The 26825-nt window shown below is 39.3% G+C and overlaps 1 protein-coding gene across 1 annotated transcript in view; it reads right to left on the bottom strand.

The window, feature by feature from the left end:
* LOC145981392 (hippocalcin-like protein 1) overlaps window positions 1-26825 on the bottom strand; it is a 72839-nt gene that overhangs the window by 13753 nt on the left and 32261 nt on the right. The gene's annotated exons all lie outside the window — the stretch shown is intronic.

The raw sequence follows: 26825 nt of genomic DNA, 5'->3' as shown, positions 1-26825 counted from the left end.
TTGATGAATCTTCAAGTACATCATACCAGCTACATGAACCTTCTAGTTTTTATTATGTGATTGTACAGGATGGTGTTGTTAGTAAAGAATATTTATACATGGGACCAGATGCCATCAAAGAATTTGCACATAGAATAGAAAATGAGTGCCATTACATAGCATCTAATATCTTATTAAAATCAAAACCTATGTTGCCTTTAACAGAGGATCAGATTGAAGATTTCAATAATGCAGAAAAATGCCCGGTATGTGATTCTGAATTTTCAGATATAAATATCAAGGTGAAACACCATTCTCATACAAATGGTAAATTTTTAATGGCCCTGTGTAATAGCTGTAATATTAAGATCCAGAGACCAAAATTTGTCCCTATATTTTGCCATGGTGCATCCAATTATGATTTTCATCATCTGATCAGGTACGAGGGGTTTGACAAGCAGAATTTAAATATTTTAGCAGAAAATGATGAGAAATATATTGCCATTAGCAAGATAATTAAAGTTAATGGTGTTCCCATTCACTTAAGATTTCTTGATTCCTACAGAATTCTGTCCGCTAGCCTGGCTACACTGGCCAGTCAATTATCTGATGATCAATTCAAAATCACATGTGCTTTGTTTCCAAATCAGGACCTGAAATTAATTAGGCGGAAGGGTGTATATCCATATGACTATGTTACAGATTTTTCTAAATTTGATAAGTGTTCTCTGCCACCACAACAAGCATTCTACAGCAAAATCAGAGCATCTGGAATCACTGATGATGATTATCACCATGCCCAGTTGATGTGGAACAATTTAAAATGCCAGACATTTGGTGATTATCACAAGGCATATTTAAAACTTGATGTCACTCTCTTGGCTGATATACTTCAGGCATTTAGAAAATCTTCCATGGAAAATTATAAACTGGATCCAATGTATTTTTACAGTGCACCATGCCTAGCATGGTCTGCAATGTTTTTGAACACTAAAATGCAGTTGGATCTGATCCAAAATCAAGATATGTACCTGTTTATGGAACAATGTATAAGAGGAGGCATGGTGCAATGTTCTCAGAGATATGCCAGAGCAAATAACAAGTATATTCTCAATTATGATCCAGCACTGCCATCAAATTATATACTGTATGTAGATGCCAACAGCCTGTATGGTCATGCTATGATGGATAAACTGCCATATGCAGGGCTTGAGTGGGTTGAAGATTTCAATATTGAAGATCTTCAGGATTTTGATGACAGTAACTATGGCCTGTTCTTAGAGGTTGATCTGACAATTCCTGATGATTTACACAAGAAATTTTCTGATCTGCCCCCAATTCCTGAGGTTAAGTGTTCACCTGGCTCTAAACAAAAGAAATTGATGATGACTCTGGAGCCAAAACAGGATTATGTCATATATTACAAAAACCTCCAGTTCCTAATGGATCATGGTGTTCAAGTGACCAAAGTTGGCAAAGTTTTGAGGTTCAGGCACTCAAGATGGTTGAAGCCATATATTGATACAAACACAGAGCTTCGAACATCTGCAATGAGCCAATTTGATAAAACTTTGTTTAAATTGATGGTAAATTCAGTGTATGGCAAAACCATAGAAAATGTCAGAAAACATACTGATGTTAAATTAATTACTGACCACAGCCTGAGCAAAAAATTGATAGCAAAGCCTAACTTCAATTATAGAAGAATTCATGATGAAAATATGGCACTTTTCAACATGAAAAAAACAAAGATTAAGTTTGATAAGCCTATTTATGTAGGGGCTGTGATATTGGAATTGGCCAAATTACACATGTTAAAATTGTATTATGATGTGCTGAAGCCTTTTTATGGTGATTGTGTAAAACTGATGTACATGGACACAGATAGTTTTATCCTTGATATTCAGACAGAAGATGTTTATCAAGATATGTCCCAGCCTGCATTGCTTGAATATTTTGATACCAGTGAACATACAAAGATTCAACCCCACAACAAAAAGGTACCTGGCAAGTTAAAAGATGAGACACTTGGTGATGTTATTTTGGCATTTGCTGGGTTAAGGGCCAAGATGTACAGCTTTGAAACATGTAGTGGTGCTGTTGCAAAAAAAGCCAAGGGCATTGGCAGAGTAACTGTAGACAAAGAGCTTGAATTTGAAGATTACAAAAATTGTCTCAAATCACAGAGTTCAATCAGAACATCAGAATGCAGAATTCAAAGTGTGGATCACTTGTTGACTACAAATGTTGTAAGAAAAGTGGCTCTGGACCCACATGATGATAAGAGATGCATTTTGTCATGTGGCATACATACTCTACCATGGGGTCATTGTGATTTGAAAAATGGTAATCAATGCCCAATTACAGAGCATGATTTGAAATAAATAAACACGCCTATGAACTTATTTGGGTTCAAAAAACAGGCTATTATGGACCTGCCAACACCAGCACCCCCTTCTGATATAATATCTAAACTAAGTGCTTTGTTAATTATTCATCTGAACAGCATACTTACAGATGTTGATGATGAAACAGGTAAAACATTGTACATATTTAACAATAATTTAAATTATTACCAATTACCTGTAGGTGGTCAATTACAATTTATTACAACCCCCGAGGGTAATGCCAAGATTTCAATAGGCAAAAATATTTACAGGATAAAGCACTCAAACATGATTTCTGGCACTGTATACACTGTTTCTGCTGGTGACTGCTTATATATTGAGGTCCCAGGATCCTATGACAAGCTTATACCTTTTTTTATAGAATTAAGAATTAGATATTCAATAATAAATAACCACTAAAACAAAATGCCTAATGATATATTTGGCCATACAAGGCATGAAGATCACAGTGATGAGATTCTGATGCTTGATGTCAGAGTAAAAAAATTAAGATGTGATTTACAAGCTTTACAAACCACACTGAATGCCAGTCTTCAACTAGAAATTACAAATTTACAATCACAATGCATGGACCCTCTTCTTAAAATTGATTCAGAACTCAAATTGCTGCTTCAGAAATATACTGATTTGGCTACATTGGATAATTTTCAAAGTTTAGAGGAGGCTGTAGCAGCTCTTCAAGCCAAATTTAAGACTCAGGCTACAAACTCTGAGCAATTGAAACAGCAATTAGAAGAGCAGATAAATAATGTCCAGACACAGCTCCAAACAATTGTCAAAAGCATAAAATCACAAGAAGATTTTGATCTAGTAATTTCCACTCTAAAGGAACAGATTCAATCACTACAGATACCTAATCTGGACCCTCTGAACAATGCCATAGCCGAGGTTAAAGAAAAAATTGAGACACTTGAAAATTTTATGAACAACCTACCATCTTCTGATGCTTTGAGTGCTATAACTCGGAGTGTTGCCAACATTAAGCTGCAACTTGAAACATATGAAGATTTTGGAAAAATTCAAAGTACCATAACCCATCTTGAGGGTACAATAGCAGCAGTGCAAAGTGATCTGACAAATGTACAAGAATCTCTAGAATCCCGCTTGCCTGGTATTGTAGACACCCTTGTCAGTGTCCAGCAACAGATCACAAAACTTGAAAACCTCAACACTGAATCTGAGCTATCTCATTTTCATCACTTGATCGATGATATCCAAACAAAGCTTGAAATTTTACAACAATCAACACCCACTCAGGCAGACATAACCCTGCTCCAAGATGCTATGCGTGGTGTTGTTGATGCTTCTGAATTAAATGATGTGAAATTGGCACTTGAATCTTTGCAGAATACTGTAGCAAGTCTGCCTACATCACAGGAACTTAAAAATTTTAAGAGAGCTGTGAATCGCATATTGAAATCAGAAGATATCAAGAATATCCAGACAGATATCAAACAACTTACTCAGACAGTGGCCACTCTACCAACTAATCAACATATTAATGAACTGCATGCCCTGTTTGAGGATATCAGAAGACAAGTCCATGATCTTACTGCTCAAAATTCAAAATTAGCTGTTGTTGAAAATCTACAGCAAATTGTAGCCAACATCAAGCAACAGCTAGGGACCATGGAATCCAACCAAGCAAATGCTTTGTCTGTTTTTGCCACACAGCTTCAAGAGATGGTGCAACAATACAAAAAACTTGTTGTGGACATAAAGATCAAGCCAGGCCATGATGATGTTGTTAGGACTATCAATGAGCACCTTGAATCTGTAACAAGTAGATTGCTTACAGCAGAAAAAGAAAACTGGCATAATCGAGAATCCTAAACATACAGTAATTCTTGAATTGTACAGTATCCCCAACAAAGAATATGATTCACCATTTACACCAGGTGGCAAAATATATATGCTCTCCCCTGCACAATTTTATTACCAGTTTTTTGTTGGGGGCACACTTAGACCAATCAAGATCAAATATTGGCTACAACCACAGGCACACCACTACCCTACCTTATCAATAACAAATGCTGATAACAAAGCAAAAATCACCAGTGTAGAGTTAGAGGATTTTACAGACCCCAATACATTAGAAACATCTTATGCTGAAGATGATGCTTCTCTTGAATTTAATATACAAATAGGAGACAAACTGTATTTAGAAAATCCTGTAGTATCAGCTGCTGAACACCCTATAGTTGCAATATTCTTGTTTACATACTATGTCTAGACAAATTATTGTTGATGAATTACACAGACAAGCCAGACATAATTATAATCAAATCCAAGACTGGAAAATGTGTTACAGAAGCCTTCAGGACAATCATCAATCAGAGTGGAAGATCACCGCGCTATTTGCAAACAGATAATGCCAAAGAATTCTATAATTCTGTGTTCCAACAATTTATTAAAAGCCAGTCAATACAACATTAATCGAGTTACAGTGATCTCAAGGCCTCTATTGTTGAAAGATTCAACAAAACCCTAAAAAATCATATGTATAAACAATTTACCCTGCAGGGTAATTATAAATGGCTCACAATCCTACCAGAACTTCTACATAAATATAAAAACTCGGTCCATTCCACAATCAACATGAAACCCTCTGAGGTAACTTCATCTGATGAGCAAAAATTGATCAGCACTGTTTATTATCCTAGATACCAGCCAAGAACAAGAAAAGTCAAATACAAGGTAGGTGATCAAGTAAGAATCAGCAAATATAAGCACTTATTCAAAAGAGGCTTTACCAGAAACTTGAGCACTGAATTATTTACAGTGGTTCAAGTTAAACCTGGGACCCGATACACATATATAATAAAAGATCACCGAGGAGAAATTCTCAAAGGCAGGTTTTATGAAGAAGAACTCAGCAAAACTAAGCAGCCTGACACATATCTCATAGAAAAAATCATCCGCAGAAAAGGCAACAAGATACTTGTCAAATGGCTAGGACTCCCAGAACACAGCTGGATCGAGGCAGACAAAATGATACTATGAACACCTGGGATGTTATAAAGAGACTGCCAGAGCCTGAACAGCAGAATAAGAGAAATGGAATGCTGCTGCCTGATAATATTAGATGTCTTATTGTTGGGCCATCGGCTTGTGGTAAAACTACGCTAATGATTGATAATTTTTTATTGGCACCCAACTGGTTAGACTGGAAAAACAGGCACTTGTATGTCTTCTCTAAGAGCTTGGAACAATTAAAATATCAGCAGCTGATGAAGCTATATGATGGACTGGATATTGCCACTTTTGAATCAGATGTAAACCCACTCAATGAATGTCTCGATAATTCTGTTGTTGTGTTTGATGATGTTATACTGGATAATCAAAACAAGGTTAGAAATTTTTTTACACAGGGGCGACACAAAAACATTGATTGCTTCTACCTGGCACAGACTTTTTCTAAAATTCCAAAGCAGCTGATCCGAGACAACAGCAATTTTATATGTGTGTTTCATCAAGATCATACCAACCTCAAACACATACATGATGAATATGTAGGTGGGGACTTGAACTACAATGATTTTTCCAAGTTTTGCAGTAGGTGCTGGAATCAAGACAGTTATGGGTTTGTCACAATTGATATGACAAGGAAACCCAATAGTGGCAAATACAGAAATAAAATCAACAATTTTCTAGACATTGAAACATATATAAATAACCATGAAAAGGCCAATCATTGATGATCTTAAATTAAGAGATTATCTTGTAAAAAGATTTAAGGGATGGAAATCAGAGAACCGAGGAATCTATGAACAACACAAGCAAACAGAACAACCTATTATTGATGCTATTAGTGAATTAGGTAAAAATATCAAAACTGTTACAGAGCAAAATCAAAATTTGATCACAGAGCTTGCACCTGTAGCTGCTAGGAACATATTATATTATCCAATCACCCCACTTTCTAGTATTCATACACCTACTCCTGTTGCTCCTCGAAGAATTGAAGCTACTCAGGATCCTATTGAATTGGGTCTTCTTGCTCAAAAATATTTAAGCACACCTAAAGACAACAAAGATGAGGTCTTTGGCTTATATGCTGACACAGAGCGTGATGGTAGCATCATACATAGAATTGGCAATTTCAGAGTAACATTTATGGGAGATGATCTGATTGTATATTCAGAATCTCATCTTGGAGAAAGAGGTGGTTTTGTTAAATATCCTGGCACACCTGGATTGTGGGAACTGATGACTCGGAAGAGACCTGGCAGCTATACAGATCAAGATTATGAGCATTACAAAGAAATATTAATAAAATCAGATGCTCTATACCAGAACAATGATCCCACACAAAAAAGAGTCAAGTCTAGCAGTGGAGCAAAATACAACAACTTAATCAAGCCCATATGGTCACAGATCAAAACTGGTAGTGGAATCAAACAATACAACACCCTGCCTAAAGAATTTGTGTGGGTTGATGATGTCAGGAAACTTGTAGATAGGTTGCTGGTGATAGCTGGGGAGGAAAATGCTGGCAACCACAATTTTTACAATGAAAAAGTTGGAATTATGGACATGATAAGCACCAAATTGTCTAATTTTATAGTTAATGACACTAAGGGCATTGGATATGTTATAAAAATTATTAATACTCTACCACCTAAATTTTGGAATATTTCTGAGGGTCGGGGGTTGGTTAATGACATCATAAACAAGCTGCCATTTGAACTACATATTCCAGGCTATCAGTATTGTGGTCCAGGCACAAAACTAGACCATAGATTAAACAGAGGTGATCCTGGTGTTAATCCCCTAGATGCTGCTTGTAGAGACCATGACATAGCATACAACACACATTCTGATCTTGACAAGAGACATGTTGCAGACAAGAAATTAGAAGAGGCTGCATTTGGTAGATTTGTAAGCAAAGATGCTTCTTTGAGTGAGAGAATAGCAGCATTGGGGACCACCATAGCTATGAACACCAAACAAAAACTGGGGTGGGGGTTGTGATTATATATATAATAAACCTAGGATGAAGGCCAAGGGTGTTATGTATCAGATATATGCAGGTCTTAAATCTCTTAAAACTATTGATAGTCTTTTAACCAAAAAACAGCGCAAGAAAAAAAATTCTTGTCTTGTCAAGGGCCATGTTATGAAATTGTTACTTAGTACCCCCCAATTAAAAATATTACAGCAATCGAGAAAAAAATCACATTTGGGTGGTTTCATATTTACTATCCCGGCCATCTTAGCAGATTTGGGGGCTGTTGGGAGCTTGGCTGGGGGATCAGCTGCCATAGCAAAAACAGTAATAGATGCCAAAAAGAATAAGGCAGAATTAGATGAACTGAAGCGCCATAATCTGGCCATGGAAAAACAAGGCAAAGGTGTTAAGAGAGCCATGAATAAGTTTAAAAAAAACAAGAGCCGCTTACAAACCAAGATATTGAAGCTTTAATCAAGCCACTGGGCATCAAAAATTTTAGAGGTGTGTACATGTCTGATTCTTTACCAGAACAACCACTCAACAAAGAGTGTGGCATAATTAATTTGGATAAGTACAAAAATCAGGGCACTCACTGGATCTGTTATCTTAAATATTTAAAAGATGAGGCATTTGTGTTTGATTCATTTGGAGGTGTTCCACCTGAAAATTTAATAAAATATCTAAAATCAACTAATCTTTATTACAATAATGCCCGTGTTCAAAATTTCAAAGATGTTAATTGTGGACATCTGTGTTTATCTGTTCTTAGATATCTGTCTCAAATAAATAAACCATCAATTGAAGATTTTCAAAAGGCCCTGTGGTATCTGAAACATCATGGGAGTATTCCATCTCACCAGCCAAAATTCAATATTGAAACTTAGATTACATGATGACATAGTGTATCCCAAAACAATAGCTCTCAGAGCATTTTATGGCATGTACTTGATCCCTAATATTACACACCACAACAACACAATTGCAGTTGGTGATCAAGAAATTGTTATCACTCCAGGGCAATATAATCTATCTACTCTAAATGCTCAGTTACCCAGAGGTATAGTGTTAACTCAAAATTCTGTCACTCACAGAGTAGAGATTGTTTCTGCTACAGAAACAGTGGATCTGGGTACTATAGGAGGGCTGTTAGGCTTTTGAGAACAACACAAAAATTGAACCAGCCATCAAACACACTGCTATTAATATACCTAAATTCTTAGCCATAGAGACTCTGAATATTCACTGTAATGTGGCCGAGGGTATGATCACCAAATCAAATGGCATAGGCACTCACAAACAAACTGGCATCATTGCAACATTCAAACCTAACTCTGAATTTATGGAACTGATCATCTACACTCCATCCCTAACATTATATCTTCCTGTGTGCCATAATAGAATAGATTACACTGAGTTGATGGTCACTAATGAAAAAGAAGAATTAGTTGATTTTGCTGGAGCCACAACAACTGCTATCATAGAAATTAATATTTAAATAAAAATACATACAAAAAAATGGAAAATATTGAGAGTTATGAGCTACAATAATTTCCTCCAAACAGGAGGACCTTTGCAAATTTAAATCAACCCAACACAGAGATTGAGGTTGATCTTGATGTAGGGGATGGCTTTATACACCCCCACAGAGCAGATGTATACATTAAATTTGATGTTGTAAAGCTCGATGGTACAGATTATCCGGCAAATTCAAATATAAGATTGGTAGACAATTTTGTGCCACATCTGTTCTCTGAAATTGAGATCAGAAAACATGGTGTTGTTATAAACAGAGTAGATTACCTTGGCATTACCTCTACAGCTTTGGCCACACTAAAATTATCCAAAACCGAGGCTTCTTACTACAAAATAGGTGGATTTGAGGCTGGTGATAAAATAATATCTAAGAGTCACACAGTGCTGTTCCCCATGCGCCTGTTGCCAGGATTCTTCTCAGATTACAAAGATATTATGTGGAAGGGTGGTTTAAGAATCACATTTAGAAGAGCTGCCAATGATATTAATGCTTTGATGAGGTACAGTACATTAAACTCTACAGGGGAAGCTCTGCCTAATACCCTACCTGATGAGGGCAAGTGCATTATTCAGACTATGGAGCTAAGAATTCCAGTAGTTGAATATGAAGCCAGTTATGCTCTTAAATATAAAGCAGATATAATAAAAAATCCACAGGTACCTTTACAATTTTATACATATCAATGTGTACAGAAGCCTGCCACTGGTACCTATTATGAGTTTGATGCTACAAATTCATTCTCCAGTATACAATATGACATGCCAGATTTTGTGGTGGTACTGTTTCAGACTGGAAGACACAATAATCAGGAAAAAAATTCAAGTAAATTTGATAGCTGCAACATCAAGAACATATATCATAAAAATGGCAGAAATGAGGTGTTTCCTAGAGAAAATTATAATTTAGACATGTCCAAGGATGATTTCCTTAAATTATATGAGGCATTTACAGCATACAAAAGGGTCACTACTGGCAATACTGACATGTATTACACACCAGATGAATTCAAAGCACAGAGACCCATGTTTGTCATCAACACCTCAAAAAGGAAACAAATTGTGGTTAATGACAGGACAAACATTAAAATTATCTGTGAATTCCACGATACACTCCCTGATGACACTATATGTAGTGTTATTCTTATAGGTGAAAAATCATATGTTTATGATGTAAGAAATGAGAGAGTCACAGAGCAATTCTAGAAGGCCTCTGCATATTACATTGTCTTAGTACTAGATATGCAAGTTGAGGCTGGTGTTCAATTGAACTTAAACCAGAAGTAAATATGTGTGGGTGTGGGTGGGTGTGGGTGGGTGTGGGTGGCTTTTTGGTTTAGTTTTAAGTGTAGCAAAAACAATATCAAGAAGGGCCATATTTTTAACAAGCTTATGGACAACAATCTCACAGATGTAGCTTTTGTAAGTGTAGGCAAATCAATCTGAGGGGGCTCATACTTTCACGGGAAATTCCCGAGGGCATTTTTACAAAAATCTTGGATTAGACAGAGTACCACACTTGAGCAATAAGCTCATATGCACATCTTGAGCTAGTTTTAAGTGTAGCCAAATCTGCCTGAGGGGGGCTCATACTTTCTCGGGTTTATAATAGCATCAATTACACTACTGAGCACTAACCTGTGTTATAACAGTTGTTCAAATTGATGTCCACCTTCATTCACACATTCCTGGCATCATTTGATGAAATTTTGATACACGCTTTAAAGTTCTTCTTCTGTAATTCTTCCAAGTTCTGCTTTTGTATTGTCTATTAGTTCGTCGATGCTATGAGAGTTATTTCGGTAGACTCTGTTTGTTAAGGTTCCCCACAAATAATAGTCACATACGGTAAGATCTGGCGAACGTGAAGGCCATAAACCTCATGAAATTATTCTGTCATCAAACACCTCCCTCACAGCGTCCAAAGAATCACCGGCGGTATGGGCTGTGGCCGAATCTTGTTGAAAATACCCATCTTGTCTCTCATTATCTGATAACAACTGAAAAAATGGGGCGAGTATTTGTGAGAGGTACCTCTCTGAATTTATTGTGTCTTCAAAAAATATAGGCCCTATTATTCTTTTTGCACTTACAGCACACCACACACCAATTTTTGCATCATGTAACGGAACTTCGTGTATTTTTCTGGGATTTCCAGTGCTCCAGTATCTATTGTTCTGTGAACAAACATGACCACGCAAGTGAAACCATGTCTCATCTGAAAAAAAATATTAACTGTGGATCAACAATATCATCTACAATATTCTGCGAAACCCAATTACAGAAATTTACTCTACTTGCGTTGTCATGGGCTGTAATTCTTGCACTATAGAAACTATGTACGGTTTTAATTTTAGTAGCTTAGTGGCTGTATGTGCTGATGATTTTGACACGCCCATCTCCTGTGAAACACGGCGTAGAGGTTTGTTTGGAGACCGTTCTAACCCTGCACGAATTTCATCGAGTTTTGCTTTGGTTAGAATCCGCCGTTTTTGATTAGGTGTTTTACAATTTAACGATCCAGTTTCACATAATTTAAGGACAAGATGTTTAACCGTATCTCTATGTGGAGGTGAAACGCCTGGGAATTTCTGTACAAATTGCTTACACACGTTTCGACATGAGTCTGTTTTCACGTAAGTGTCATACATAAAAATTCTTTGTTCTACGAGGAGGGGCTGATAAGTTCTCGGCCTGACCCCCTTCCGCACATGCCATCCTGAAATCATGCATTGCATTTGAACCATTAATCTTATGGAAGTTTAAGTGCAAGCTGGGATTATCGTATCACTAAAGGTTTTTCCTTTACAGGCCATTGATTGAAGCATGGCGCAGCCAAATGTGGAATTTACCAAGGAGGAGTTGCGAGGTGTCATGAAGTTCTTCTTCCTGTAACAGAAGTCGCCGAAGGAAATCCATGGTTGCATGCTAGACACATTGGGTGTCTAGCATGCACCATTTCTTCTTTACTACACTGTGAAGAAATGGTGCTCAAACTTTAAGCGTGGTGATTTTCCCACAGAGGATGGTGAAAGATGTGGGAGGCCAGTGTCAGTGTCAACTCTGGAAAAAGTGGATGAGGTTCATGACCTGATTTTGAGTAACAGACGAATTTGACTTCAAGCGATAGCTGAGACCTTGCACATATCCAAAGAATGTGTCTGGTCAATAATCCATGATCAGTTGGACATGCACAAGCTTTCCGCGAAATGGGTGCCCAAACGTTTGAACGCCGATGAGAAACGCAAACTTGGGGCATCTTCTCAGGTGATTTTGCGGTATTTTGCGAACTCTAAGGACGATTTTTTGAATCGGCTTGTTACCCAGAATGAAAGTTGGTTCCACTACTTTGATCCTGAGACCAAACAGCAATCATGCGAGTGGCGCCACTCAGGATCTCCCAGGCCAGAGAAATTCAAAGCAAAGAGGTCCGCAGGTCTGCTTGCCTCAATATTCTGGAATAAGGATGGTGTTTTGTTATCAGACTACCTTCCAAACGACCAAACCATAACATCAGAGTATTACTGCAGTCTTCTGTCTAAGTTAAAGGACGCTATTAAAGAAAAGCGCCAGGGAAAATTGAGAAGAAGTGTGTTGTTTCTGCAGGACAATGCTTCCGTTCACAAGGCTCTGGAAGAACATTGAATTTTCTGGAGGACCTAGGGTTTCAGTGCATTGACCATCCACCTTACTCACCAGACCTTGCGCTTTCTGATTATTATCTCTTCCCTAGACTGAAAAGAGTTCTGAAAGGACATAAATTTAGAAGTGATAACGAGGTTATAGCAGCTGTCGAACAGTATTTTGCAGACCAGGAGAAATCATTTTTTTTGGAGGGGTTAGAGAAGTTGGAGCAACAAAGTGCCAAGTCTGTAGACTTTCGGGGAGAATACGTTGAATAACCTGAAACTTTCGTGCCTGTAGCTAAAGTCCTTCTGGGTCGGGCCGAGAACTTATCAGCCTCCCCTCGTAACGTGAACCTTGCGGCTGGCATTCCAATCGTCACACTGCCACAACACACATACACACTGCAATAACACAAACCAGGAACGGCAAGTAACCAAGAATAACACTTGCGTACAGTACGAAATTAACACGCTCTTGGTTTACATCTGCTCGCCACTATATTCACAGCTCTGTCTTCATATAGTCGCGAAGGAACAAAAAACTCGAGCTCGGAGATTTCGGATTGCAAGGAAGCTCACGAAAACAATTTACTTTTAACGGTTTCGTCTGCACCGTAATCTTGATACAGTGTTGCACATTTGAAACCTCCAAACGATCCCCATCGACACAAAACTCTTTCAAAGATATAAACTTAAGCAGGACGTTACCGGTCAAAACTATGATTAAAATGTTTTATTATCCGTGGTTCTTAACATCGTTTCTAAAGCGTATTTATTTCTGTGATGAATTACAGAAGAACTTTTGCATGTTATAACACAGGTTAGTGCTCGTTTTGCAATATTTATATAAATGTCTGCATATGTCCATAAAAATAAGTGGGCATTACAGGCCGCAAATGTCGGCATCTCCGTCAGCGCCGCCCGCCACGTTTCTCCCGATCTCTCGGCTGAAGATCGAAATGAACACACGGTATAATAGTATTGTGGGGGGCAAGTCACCTACCCTACATTGAACCCACCCCGCCATCCCCGGGGGTGGGGCAGTGGGTAACCTTGAAACGTTAAAAGGGAACCCCAATTTTTTATTGCAGATTCGAATTGGACGTCCGAAAATACGTAGGTTTTGTCGGACACATTTTGTTCCATTCGTGATAGAAAGATGACGCACTAAGCGCAACGTTTTGGGTGTGCGGCTGGCAAGTGTGGGAGGAGGGATACTGTAGCCTACAAGCATTGTGCTCGCGCTCTCAGTAGTCAATGATTGTAATGGTCAGTGCTGTGTGGCCGGTAAGAGTCGAACGATACAGGTTAAGTGGGGTATTGAACATCATGGATTCTCTATCCGTAAAAGTAGGGGTGTGCGGGATCCCGAAAAGTCGGGACCGGGACCGACTTTTCGGGTTCACGAGCAGTCGGGAAATACCGAATGGTCATTTTAAAAAGTCGTTAATTCTCGACGTTTTCTGCATTGTAGATGTCTGGAACTTATCAGAAATTGTTAGTTTTTGTACCAGAAATGCAAAAACAATCACTTAAGGTGAAGATGACGTGTACAATTCGAGATTTCCAGAGTTTCAGGAAATTTTGAATATTTCCCGTCCCGAAACTTTCCCGACTTCGTCGTGAAATAGCTAATATTTGCCGTCCCGAATGTCGGGATTTAAAAAATTTTCCGTCCCGATCCCGTCCCGACACGAAACATTCTGTACCGCACACCCATACGTAGAAGTAGAAAATGAAATTATCCTTCTGTATGGTGAATTCAGAACGAACATCGACGATTCTGTGACCCTTTATGCGAAACGTTTTCCTGACAGGTTACGATCGCTTTCTTCGTTTGTTCGAGTTGTCAAACAGTTTCGTGCCGAAGGAAGTGTACAACCTAAAAAGGAGTTCGTAGCGCAACTGCTACTGGACAGAATAATCAAATTGCAGTCATAGCCGCGGTGGCTCATAATCCCCAGGAGAGTACGCGAGTAATATTTTAACAGTCAGGAATTTTACGCAATAGTGTTTGGAGAATATTGAAACGTCTGAAATGTCATCCCTATCACGTATCCATGAATCAGGAATTTCATGGCAACGATTTTCACAATTGAGTGGTGTTTTGTGAATGGGCACGCGAACAAATACTAGTCGACCAGCAGATCTTTCGTAGAGTACTTTTCTCCGACGAGTCAAACTTCACAAACCACGGTCAGGTTAATCGTCACAATATGCATTAATGGAGTGTGGGAACCCACATTGGTTGCGTGAAGTTGAACGTCAACGTCCCTGCTCGGTTAACGTGTTGTGTGGAATCATGGGCGACAAACTGATTGGTCATGTTATTGACGGTACTTTGGACGGCCACAAATGTTGAAGGCTTTTGGACGAGGAATTACCGACATTCCTTAACGACGTAAACCTTGCACTGTGACAGCACATGTGGTTGTAACATGACGGTTGTCCAGCTCATAATGCAATAGTAGCACGGAAGGAATTAAACCGCATGTATAATTATCATTGGCTCGGTGGAGACGGTCCAGTACATGGGCCTGCCAGATCGCCAGACCTTACGTCGCCGGATTTATTTTTGTAGTATTATTTGAAAGAACGTGTATATCAACCCGCGCAAACATGATCGAACGAATACTAAAAGCAGATAAACTTCTGCGTTGTGTCCAATCATATGTGAAGTTCGAGGACATCATTTCAAGCATTTCATGGAATAATTGCATCTAGCACCCCGATTGTGAGAGGCGAACGGACGGCGCCATGTATCTATCACGCATGGAACAAAATGTGTTGGACGAAACTTACGTATTTTCGGATGTCCAATTCGAATCTGCAATAAAAAATAGGGGTCCCGTTTTAATATTTCAAGGTTGCCCCTGCCCCACCCCCCGGGGGTGGCGGGGTGGGTTCATTATGGCGTAGGTGACTTGCTCCTACAATAGTATTATACCTTCATATGGAACGTTTTTTCATTCGATGCATATTTCTCTCGATATTTCGATTTGTCAAGTTACATGGGACAACTTGTGTATATAGAGAGTGTCATTTAAATGGCGCCCACGGACCGTCAAAACGTATAGAGGACATCAAAACAAACAACGTTTCTCAGTATCACTTTTCTCGTTGGTGGGTAACATCTGTCATTTTCGATTCTTTTTACCTGTCACGCCCTTCCCAATCCAACCCCTAGGTGTGCTAGGGGTTTGAACGGCATTCGTACTGTCACTATTCATCTTAGCGACCATGAAAACTATGGATTCCACACTAATATCGGTCGTTTTCGATTATTTTTTCATGTCCCCCTTCCCACCCCTACCCTTAGGTGTGCCAGGGGTATCTTACACTCACAGTATTTCTTTCCAGATCGCAAGTGACATGTTTACTAAGTTTGGTTGAAATTGCTCCAGGCGTTCGAGAGTTATGCTGGAACAAACACACAAATATCCATTATTATATTTTTGATTTTGAATTGATAATATTGTATTTTAGGCGACCAGCTTGCCAAGGGACTGTTCCAATTCTTACTGTTTTGCAGCCACTGCAATCCTTTGTGGCACGTATAAATTTTGAACTTTCGTCCTTTAAGATAAACTGAAAAAAGTTCGATTCCAAGTAAAATCGCATGTATAGAGAAAAGGAGTTCGTTGTTTCGTCCGGCTGGCATATTGGATAACATGAACATCTCGACCAATATTATGAAAACGTACGCAGCCAAATCTTTTAGCAAGCATCCGATTGTAAACAAAACTCGTTTGAAAAATCAGACAGCGACAGGGCAGGTGCAATAATCAGTTCCCGTTTCATCAACTCAAAAGCCTCATCTTCTAAATGTGTCCACTGAAACTTCATATCTTCGGACAGAATCTGACACAGGAGATCGACTTTCACAGTGATATTGCCAATATATTGCCTTCTCAAACCAGCGAGTCCTAAATTTTCGAACATCTTTTCTACATCTCGGTCCAGGAAACTTTAAAATAGCATCACTCTTTTTCGGATCTACTCGGATGGCAACCCCTGAAACAATGTGACCAACATATAAAATCTCGGACTGACCAGATCACATTTTTTAGTTTTACGGTCAATCCGATTTCCTTCAATCTAGAAAAGCATAATTAACATGATGAAAATGCATCTGCAGATTACTGTCGAAAACTAACAAGTCACATATGTATTGAGTTAAGAAGGAGTCTCTCGGGTCTGAATATGGAGTGCATCGCCGACACAAACACTAAAACTGCATTTGCAAGAACAAAAGGCATCTTTGCAAACATCCATTGACGACCTTTGTAGGGAAACGCCGTGTACCGCTGACACTCATGCTTAACTGTAATCTGAAGATACCCATATGTAGAATACTTTGCGCCTTTGAACTTCTGGAGAGCTTCGTCTTTTGGTTCAACTGAACTCTTGGGAACAATAACAAGCTTGCTGAGAGATCTAAAACCAAATCACGGTCTTGCTGTAGCGTCTGGCTTATCTACCACAATGAGAGGATTTAAATAAGGCGAGTTACATGGCACAATAACACTCCAATCCTTTCATTTTTGCAGTATAGTTTACAATATCTCTCTTTTTGCTACAGGAATTGGATATCGTGTCTGGCTCACTGGAACATAACTCATTAATTCATTAAGCCTTTGGCTGTGGTAGGCCTTTCTGAAAACACCTTCATAAGAGCCAGGAAATTTTATAGATTTTGGCTTTTTGTTCCATGCTCAGCAACACGCTAGAGTCAATCTTCTTTTTTATATCTTCGGGTGGAGTGGTCCACTTGTCATAGCTAGCTTCAAATTTCCGGATGCTTATCTACGGTACTATCCTCTTCTAGCTTATTTTCAATCGACTCTCTTTCCACCTTTAAATATAATTTTCTATGTTTAAGATTGATTTCCGCCTCATATTTTTGCAGAAACGAGTAACCCAAAAGCAAATCAGATGGTAAACTCTTAACAATGCAGATTTCCATTGAAATGGCGCTCTCAGCAATTTCCAGCACAATATTACGTTTGCTAACAACTCTAGTGCAACTTTTCCCAGCAAAGTCAACGAGTCTAACTTTAGGTACAAATTGCAACGTAGCACCGGGTATTTTTTCTTTATTCTTGTCCAAACATTTAAACTCGTCACTGAGACCTCCGCCGCAGTGTCGACTACACAGGTTATATCTACATTTGCCACAGAAGCCTTAATTTCTGGGACTCTCACTCAGTTTTTAAACTGAATGGCTTGCCTTAATGTAGGTCTCAATTTATTTTCCTCTCGATTTATTAAAAGAAACAGTTTCTTATCTTCATCACCAAAATGGGAAAGATTTCTTGTTGCCCCCAGTTTTAACCCGATACTGCCTGACATAAGCGGACGTTTCTATGCTAGGCTTGGAATAAAATCCCGCACCTGATTCAGATTAGATCCGTTGTATCAACAGAAGCTCCTCCTTAATTCCACACTACGCTCTTGTTCAGTGCTGGGATATATTTCAACAATGTCTGACTGCACGCCATTGATCCCCATTTGAGTCATCTGAGAATCATTGCTATCTGCCCGTGGATTGATTGATTGATTGATTGATTTAGTTTATTTTACTTCGCGTTTTGTGCCTCTTGGCTAATTTGCGAAGATGGGGATGAGTGATGAAATGATGAAATTGATGCGTAATAACCTTTCGAAGCCAAAGATTATAAAAGGAAGATCTCATTTGGCTCATTGGTCTCATTAGACTCTCATTAGTCGCTCATTAGTCTCTCATCACTCTTGTATTACTCTACTACACTTTACAACTAACTGAACTACGACGACGGTACACGAAGTTTACGGCTGCATAAGCATGCAGTGAGTAGCGCGGGATTGCTCGGAACAGTGAGTCAAGGGTCACAGTATCGAACCTTGACATCAGTCACAATTCGGTCTGCAAGAAGCATCTGGACAAGAACATCATTCGCCTACCAGGTATGGACAAGGGTAAATAACCTTTAAACTCAACCTTCCATATCTCATTCCTCTTAGTCGGAGCAGGTTCAACTCACAAGTATATTTAATCTCTACCTAAAATGTATTATTGAAGCATCCCTGTGACCTCAGATCCCTGGTAAGACGGGATTACAACATGGTGGACGTGCTTCAGGCTCTTTTTGCAAATGAGTACCCTTCTGTACAAATTGCTTTAAATTGAATAACCCCCCTCCCACTTTGGGAGCATTTTTCAAAATAAATTTTTAGTAGTCACAATTTAATACTCCCACAGTACACTTAAGATGCGTCAGCCCCAGTGACAATTTTGTATATTACCATATGGAATACAACCCATCTTTTGCCGAGTCCCCCCCACAAAATCTAGTTCTTCTGCATAATATTAATTCTGTACGTATTTATGCATCATTCACACGGGAATGAGAACAATTGCTTATATTTATTTGAAAAACGACATATTAATGAAATACGTAACTGCATACCCCTACTTTCATTTGTTCTTTGGTCAGCACGACGAACTTTAGTCTATGAATACGTCACAGATAGCATCGACCAAATCATAGAGTTAGCCACTGCAATTCGGGCGGGCCCAGTACAATCACAACCCTTATCACCGGCCCCTCCCCTCCACTAACACGGTTAAGATCTGCTAACAGAAACTACCCCCAATTCTTATTAGGATTACAAACCTCAGCAGAACCCGACACCAACCCTTACCAAGCACTCCAATTAACGTTCCTACTATCTCTAACAATACTAATAGCCCTGATAACGTTACTGTAGAAATTCTCACCACTAACATGGCCACTCCAATCCCAACTGCGTTATATCCGACATCTTTCAGCGGAAACGACCCCAAAGAAGTCGAACCCTTCTTCCTGAGAATTGCGAATGTAGCGCACGCCGCAGAATGGTCGGAAGCTAAGCGAAAAGAGATGTTGCCTTTATTTTTAACTGACACAGCTTTGACTTACTTTCACGATATACAGAAAAGACCTAACTTCACAGACCTGACATATACCCAAATCAAAAATGAGCTAAGTGCCTTGTTCAATGGAGCATTACTCCCTGCTGAGCCCGTCCAAATATTTCTAGCGAGAAAGCAACTAATTACAGAACCAATTCACTCATATGTTATTGCTAAGAAGGCATTGGTCCAACAGTATTTCCCGAACGCCACTGAAGAACAGACTTTTTCCTATATAATCACGGTACTGCGAGATAAATACATAGGTTGCTTAACTAACAAACACTTTGCCAAAACAGAGGAACTAATAGCCCACCTACAAAATTTCGAACGCCAACAGTTATTGAATAATTCCCGAATGATGGAGAAGCATGAAATTGATCAGCAAGCTTGCATCAGACATTGACCTCCGTGCCACTTCACAGCTCTTCTCATGGACAGGTTTACTCCCCCCTCCCAAGTAATACGCCAACTCCGGTTCAGCAATTTACAGCGTACAACCAGAATCCAACTCTCCCCCACACACCCCGCTTATCAAGTCGAAAGTCTGCAGTCAACTCCTGTTTTTCCCTCGCAGACAGTTAATCAAGGACACAATTTCTCCTCTCAATTATCCGTTCCACAGCCTGTTACGGCTTCCCAACTAAGTTCCCAAATTCCACACTACGCGGCACCACCAGCTGTGGCGAGCGCGGAACCCACTCACAACACCGTCTCTAGTGACGATGTAAATAAGCTTTCGACGCAGCTTGCATACATGTCTTTGCATTCTTGCGAAGAACAACTGAACCCAGCCTCCCTTCTTAATTTTTGTGCTAATATCTTGGATTTCGCGAAAAATGCTAATCAGAGCACACATAATAGAGGTAATAAAGTCCAAAACAAGGGGAATAATAACTCCCCTTCCTACAGAGGTAATTATAGGGCTAATCAAAGAGGAAACTATAGGTCGAACTCCCGAGACCAATTTAGAGGTAATAATTGGTTTCAACGTAGAGATCAGAACGAAATATAGGTAATCGCGACGATACAAACACATCGGCCTGTACTTTCTGTGGTCGACATAATCACTTGAGTATTAACTGCTAATACAATCCACAAAGAGATAATAGTTTAAACTAGAATCATCTTCGACCTGCAGGAACGAAATCGAAGATATTGTTAGAATAGACAAAGTTCCCATCATTGAGAAAAATGGCTTGTATTACATCAACAGTAGCATACAAGGGAGAGAAATAGATTTACTTATTGATGTGGGTTCCCAGATATCAATTTACCCCTCCAAACTCCACCCTTGCGAAAGAAAAAGTTACAATGTAAAGTCCACAATCCAAGGTGTGTCTGGAACAAAACTGAGTGTGTCTGAAATTGTAGTACTCCCTATCATAATTGGAAATTATAAATATTCGCACCCGTTTAGAATTATAGATTCTACAATCGTCCCTCCACTTTTAGGAAATTACTTTTTGCGAACACAGAGGTGCGAGATGTCGTTAAAAGAAAATACAATAAATCTTCATCATTTAGGACATACTCCAAATTACAGTATTTTGAGGTCAAAGTACAAAACTCACCATGTGTCGCATGACATATTCAACCAAATTGAAAATGCAAATGTGTATACGGGCAAAGCTACCCTTTCAAACACAATTCAGTTAAATCCACGATCCAAAACTTATATCAATTTGAAACTTACCATTACGACACATAACACTCCTAAGCCTGTACTTTTTACCTCATCTGCTTCCCTTATGACTCCCCATGCAGTAGTCTTTCCCAATGCTACAGTAAACCCTAAATCACCTGTCATTCTCATACACAACCCTACTGAAAGCACAATCACTTTGGAAATAGACACGATATTAGGCGAAATATCGACATGTGAAATTTTAAATGACGTCACTTCCATTTGGGGAATTTAAATCGAACATGTCATATTTTCATTCCTTATAATGAAAATAGCACAGTAAAACAACACGTTAGTGAAAGCCAACAGAAATTTGATCCCTTCCTCCTCAAAGTTAACCCTGAAATTCCCCCACAAAGAAGAAAAATCCTAAAGCTCGCATACACGTATGCATATTTTTTTCCCTAGCCAGGGGATAAATTAACTAAAACTAACGTTTTGGAATATGACATCAAGCTTACAGAAGCCACCCTAGTGTATGAAAAAACCTACCCTATACCCTTTCATTACAGAGAACCCATGAAACAGGAAATTCAGAAATTATTAGACCAAGGTGTTATAGAACGCTGTGAAGGGAGTCCCTATCGACACCCAGTCCTATTAATCAAGAAACCCAATGGGACTTATCGTTTTACTTCCGATATGAGACCTCTTAATGCGATCATAGCTCCGATATATCTTCAAATTCCTCATATCCCCACTATTATGGCAGATATGTCTGGTAAGAAATTCTACTCCATCTTGGACTTTTTAAGTGCATTTTTCCAGGTCTCATTAACAGAGAGCTAAGGCCATTACCGCCTTCTCTGTTAACAATCTTGGTAGTTTTAGATATGCTCGGTTATGCAAGGGATTGAAAACATCCCCCGGTGTAATGAATCGCGTAAGTGAACTCGCCCTTAGTGGAATAGACAGTTCAGAACTTTCTATCTACATGGACGATATAATAATTTATAGCTGAAATCTCCCACACATGATTAACATATTGGAAAGAGTCTTTCAAAAGTTAAGAAAAGCATCCCTTAAATTATCACCCTCTAAGTGGAGGCTAGCCTTTACTGAAGTAAACGTCTTTGGTAACCTGGTATCTCAAAAGGGAATTAAAATTTCTGAACATATTCTTAAAGCCATTTTGGAATATCCCACCCCCTAACACCTAACGCAAGCTTCGTAGTTTTATAGGACTTGTATGTTTTATTCGGCGATTTGTGCAAGGATTTGGAGGACCGACAGAATATTTATTCAAGCTTCTCAAAAAGAATGTCAAGTTTGAATGGACTCACGAACACCAGACAAGTTTCGAAACACTAAAGCAAATGATAACTTCAGCCCCTATCCTCCGCCCTTATGACCCTAAGCGCCCCTCATATGTGTTCATAGATGCGAGCGCAGAAGGCATGGGCGGAGCGCTGTTACAGTCTGACGAAGAAGGAAATTTACATCCCTGCGCTTATTGCTCGCGATCCTTAACGCCAACAAACAAAAAAGCTGAAACATTTTCCTTCGAAATTGCAGGTGCATATTATGATTTGAAAACTTTCATTTTTTTTCTTATAAATCAAAGATTTGTGGTTCTCACAGACAACAAAAGATTATCCTATCTTCGTTCAACTAAACACCCTAGTTCCATTTTAGGAAGAAGAGCACTTTATTTTTAAAATTTTGACTTCGAAATCAGGCATATCAGCGCCAGTAAAAATGAACTTGCGGATGCACTTTGCCGTGCAAGCTTACCGCTTGAAAAGACTAATCCTGACAAGAAGAATGACAATGAAGATGATGACGATGATCTATTTTTTCATCAAGTATTTCATTCACAATCAGAAGATTTTGATATTAGCACAGAACAACGTAAAGACCTCTATTTAAGAGACATTATTGACATTTTAGAAAACAAAGATCAAGCTAGTAATCCTAAGCTAGAAAAACGTTTCTATTCTTATGTACTCAAAAATGGCGTCTTATGCATAACAAACAAAATCAAAACAGGGTGTCGGGATAGGCTTTGTGTCCCCCACGCATTAAGAAATCAAGTTTTCGATCTTATTCATGCACATAAAATGAATGGAAGTCACCAAGGCGCACGAAAATCATATAATTTAATGCTTATGCGCTACTTTTTCCTTAACATGAAGAAATTTGTGTGTGATAAGGTTCGACATTGCACCCCTTGCCAGATCTCAAAGAAACCACAAGGTTCTACCCCCCATACCCTCCAGACCTTTCCCCCTGCGCCTCTTCCTTTCCAACGAATTCATTTTGACGTCTGTGGACCTCTAGTTTCTTCTAAGACGCACAAATACAAATATTTTCTATCAATAGTTGATAGTTGTACAAGATACGTCATCACAGATCTTTTGGCTAATCATGATGCACAAAACATAGCAACAGCTCTAGTTGAGAAAGATTTTCTAGTCCATGCCCTCCCGGAAACTACGTATTTATTTAGATCGCTCAACACCCAATTCAAGCATACTTTTACGGGAGTTAACCAATATTACTGGCGTACAGCTGAAATCTGTAGACACTTGTGCACATTTCACGAACGGGCTAGTTGAGAGTTCATTTAGCTATTTAAAGAAAGTCATGAGAGTTTTTGTGTTGGAGAAAAAGGATTCATGGTGTGACTATTTAGCTAGTGCCACTTTTAGCCATAATATTACACTCCATTCTGGATTACGTCAGAGTACATATTTTACTTTGTTTGGCTATAACCCAAGGATCCTAGCAGACGCAGTCCTCCCTTCGAACCCTGACAATATCTCCCAGACAAACTCACAAACACTTGAACTCCTGACATCCATACGTAAGACCGCTCATGACATCTTACACAAACGTTTCGAACAACAGAAACAGTACACAGACCGCACTTCTAGGCAAATACAGTACTCACCAGGCCAACATGTGTGGCTCCTAGATGCCAGTCCGATTCCCGGCGTATCAAAAGCTTTTGCGTCCTCCTATAAGTACAAAGGAACTATTCTTCGAAACGTTAACGAGAATTCAAATGCAGTTACTTTCTTGAACGGCAGGAACAAAGAAAAAACGGATACGATTACAGTTTCTAGGCTGAAAGCCCGCTACGACTAGTGCTATTAAAACCCCGCTAACATACGTATACACTAACATTCATTAACACTCCACTCCGTTATCACTCTCTTTAGCCTCCTCGCTACGTACATTACACATGCTAATATCCCACGATCCAGCATTTTCCCACGCTTACCCCCGCCCCTTCATCATTTCCCGTGATCGCAACACACTTCTGCATCAGAACGAACTCATTTTTATTTTTTAACAAGCCCAGTATTACAGAATGCCATTCTAATCATCGGGACATTTATAATAAATCAGTAGTGTATATTAGGCGTTTCAAAGTAATCCTTGGTACGAGTGCATTTGTAGCCTCTTTTTTTATCAATCGAATATCAGTTTTTGACATATTTTGACAATTTTTTGTCTGTGTTTTAGCGTTTAGCGATGTTTTAGTAAAATTTTCCTTTTTTCCCTCTCATCCTTGGTACGAGTGCATTTGTAGCCTCTTTTTTTAACAATCGAATATCAGTTTTTGACATATTTTGACAATTTTTTGTCTGTGTTTTAGCGTTTAGCGATGTTTTAGTAAAATTTCCCTTTTTTTCCCACCTCACACTTGTAGGTATATCACGATCTTACGTGATATAACTTAACCTATCCTTTTTTTATTACGTGCTAAACTACACGAGAGCCTCTACATGCCTTGACCTACTTTAGAGTAGACCCAAATGGAGAGTTCACCAACCGAAAGTGGAGCTCGGAGTGGGGTTCGGTGGAGCTCGACTTAATGGTTTTCTCTTGTAAGGCATAAGCTCCATTTTCTCGCAGTGTTGCCAACACCTCACTCGATCACGATCTTACGTGATATAACTTAACCTATCTCTTACGATTTTTTTTTTACGATATTCAGTGATATAACTTAACCTATCTCTTACGATTTTTTTTTTACGATATTCAGTGATATAACTTAACCTATCATTTTTTTTTATTATTTGCACACCGAACTGTAGTAGACCCAAATGAAGAGAGAGTTCACCAACCGAAAAGTGTGGGGGCTCGGTGGGGCTCGACTTAATGGTTTGCTCTTCTAAGACACAAACCTTATTTTCTCGCAGTGTTGCCAACATCTTACTCGAGCACGATCTTACGTGATATAACTTAACCTATTTTACGATTTTTTTTTTTACGATCTTCAGTGACCTATCATATTTTTTTTTATTTGCAGCATCGACATCGGACGACGACCTAAACCAGGCGCGGCATTTTTGGCATACTCTGTAGTTCGTGATGGGTTGCAACGAGGAAGGTTCGGTGCCTACGAGTATAACTTTCAAATCCGAAGAAATGAGCGTCGGGGGGTTGTGTTGGTCAGCGTCTGCAGGAAACACATCGTGTGGCAAAATTCGCAGCACGTGTCCCTGGTACGTCGCAGCAGGAGAATTCGATGCGAATGCCCGGGATGAAATGGAGCAAGCAGCACGCTTCGAATTCTCCTGCTGGTCGATCTGGTCGAGGATCAAGCTGAATCCCAACTTTGGAGAAACGACCGCTTTCACGGTATTGTTGCTGTTTGCCTCGATTCCAAATAATCGCCTGGTTCCGAAATTGCGATCTTTCATGTGAAAGTAAGAAAAAAGCGTTCGCACGACGTCGACCCACGGCGAGGGGATCTTTACCCAGTTCACGCGCTCGATGCGCTCCCGAACGAATGCGGAATCCTTTTTGGGGAAGTAGCGTTCTTTGCTTGCGTCCAGGTTGAGAGAATCGATGTACGTGGCCCTGCTGCTTCTGCCACAACCCTCAACAATCTGGTGGAAACGAAAATTATCCGGCAGGATCGTCCGTTCGAAGCTTTTGTATTGGGTCGATATTCTTTTTTCTGTCCTCAGGAGGCGTAGAAATTGAGTTTTGAATGCGTCGGTTTCGGTCACGTCCTGGTACAAATCTTTCAGGACGTTCAACTTGTTTTCCAGAACCGTGTAATGCAGCACCAGGTAATTGATGTTGCAGTGTATGATGAAGAACGTCGGTATGATGCAGCAGAATCGATAGATCAGACCCCAGCCGAGAAAGTAATGCGTGTGGAAACGATGCTGGGTCGTCCACGTGAATTCGTTGAGAACGTGGCCGTCGCAGACGGTATTGGGAAAAATCGTTCGCAGGTACATGGTCGGATCCTTTCCGAAAACCTTCTCGAAAACGTATGACGCCAAGCCAGAGCGTTGATGCAGTCGCTCTTGAAACTGGCCAGCTGGGGGCTGACAAATCGAGCTTCCTCCCCAGATCGAATTGAGTCGCGTGCCTTTCCACGAACTCCAGGTAAGCCTTCGCCGTGGGCCACACGATGCTCGTGACGATCTGTTCCCCCGAGAAATTCTATATAAAATAACATACCTGAAATTCTATTCGCAGTATAGATTGAATTTTTTTTGAGTTTTGTAATCACCCCAAGAAATTCTATATAAAATAACATACTTGAAAATTGTATTCACAGTATAGATTGAATTTTTTTTTAGTTTTGTAATCACCCCGAGAAATTCCATATAAAATAACATACCTGGAAATTATTTTTTTTGGTTTGTGTGATCTGAGAAAGCATAATGGAATCCACCAGTTTGATCGAATGTGTTACTTGCGAAAAATTAATATCTAAAACTAATATTAGCAAGCA

The sequence above is a fragment of the Lepisma saccharinum genome, chromosome 29 (genome assembly GCF_977018435.1).
Source record: "Lepisma saccharinum chromosome 29, izLepSacc3.1, whole genome shotgun sequence".
Classification (NCBI taxonomy): Eukaryota; Metazoa; Arthropoda; class Insecta; order Zygentoma; family Lepismatidae; genus Lepisma; species Lepisma saccharinum.
This window is presented reverse-complemented; position numbering and strand designations above follow the sequence as displayed.